This window comes from Habropoda laboriosa, unplaced genomic scaffold (assembly GCF_001263275.1).
Source record: "Habropoda laboriosa isolate 0110345459 unplaced genomic scaffold, ASM126327v1 scaffold106, whole genome shotgun sequence".
Taxonomy (NCBI): Eukaryota; Metazoa; Arthropoda; class Insecta; order Hymenoptera; family Apidae; genus Habropoda; species Habropoda laboriosa.
In genome coordinates, this window is record NW_017100224.1 from 618670 (window position 1) to 619993 (window position 1324).

Below are 1324 nucleotides of genomic sequence, written 5' to 3' on the forward strand. Positions count from 1 at the left end.
CAGAGGGGTGAGCAGAAAATCGGGAAATTCACAATAATATGTGATAGAATTGAAAGGAAAGACGGAATCAGTGTGGAAACTGATAGCACATATGTAAATATAACAAGAAAAACGGATGTAAGGGGAAACAAAGCGGTAAAGAAGACGAAAGATTTAGTAGAAAGAAAGGAACAGGAAAAAGGAAAAGATGAAGATAGAAACAGAGACAAAGGAAAATAAGAAATGAAATCGTGGTACACCCTTGTCATATAGTTCAGTAAATTGTGACTCCAACAAGGGTGCAAAATCACGAACGTCTCCAACGAGAACTGTGACGATACTATGGACGAAGTCGATTCGTTTCGCGCGCGCGCGTATTGAACGACCGAGGAAAATGGCTTTGAGGTCTCTCTTTCTCTGTATAAGCAAATCTATCCTAACACATTGAAATACGTGCGTGCACACGCGCATCGGGGGTTATCGTTACCGCGAAACTAGCGAACCACCAGCTTGCACGAATACTCTTCGCCACCCTCAACGCTATCCCCCACTCCAAGTACAACTGACCCCTGCAGGTGATATTATAGGCAGCAAACATTATGATTCCTTCATATTTTTCTTTTCTATATAATGTTCTTCTTTTTCCATGTTGAAACGAAAAAGATGATTTCGGCGATAAAAGATCACGGTAAATTAATTAGTGATTTGTAAGAAAATTTCGTTTCTTCATATAAAAATACTGAGTTTTCTATAAAATCGCGAAATTTGTTTTACAAAAGCCAGATCATGACTTGATTGTTTTACATTCTATTTTTGTTTTTACTTTGAATTCTTTAAAATGTGCTAGTGTAACTTCCCTTTCAAGATATTTTTTCACTTTGAGTGTTGCTTCTGACGAATGTGTCATTTCTCTATGACACATACTGCATTCATCTGCGATTCTCTCTTTGATCGACTTTAAATTTCGAATAAAACGTCCCAGTTCCTCAGGCTATATATGTAGCTATAACTACAAACTGTCTTTCAAATACTTATTGATTTGTTCTCTAGCGTTGGTTTCGCTAGATAAAATATTTGACTCGTACTAGTAATATTTGAAATAAAAGTAAAATATTCAATTTCTAAAGACAAGTGTATGTTTGTCTGAAAATGTAAAAAGTAATAGTTAATTGATATTTATCATTCGTAAATATATAATTAGATTCTTCGCTGATTTTAATACTTAATTTGATGATACGTATATTTTTCCAGCTTTTTGGCTACTCAATTATAACTTTGCTTCCATAAAAATCAATTATTAAAGAATAATAGGAAACTAGCTAAAATAAAAATTTATTAATATTTC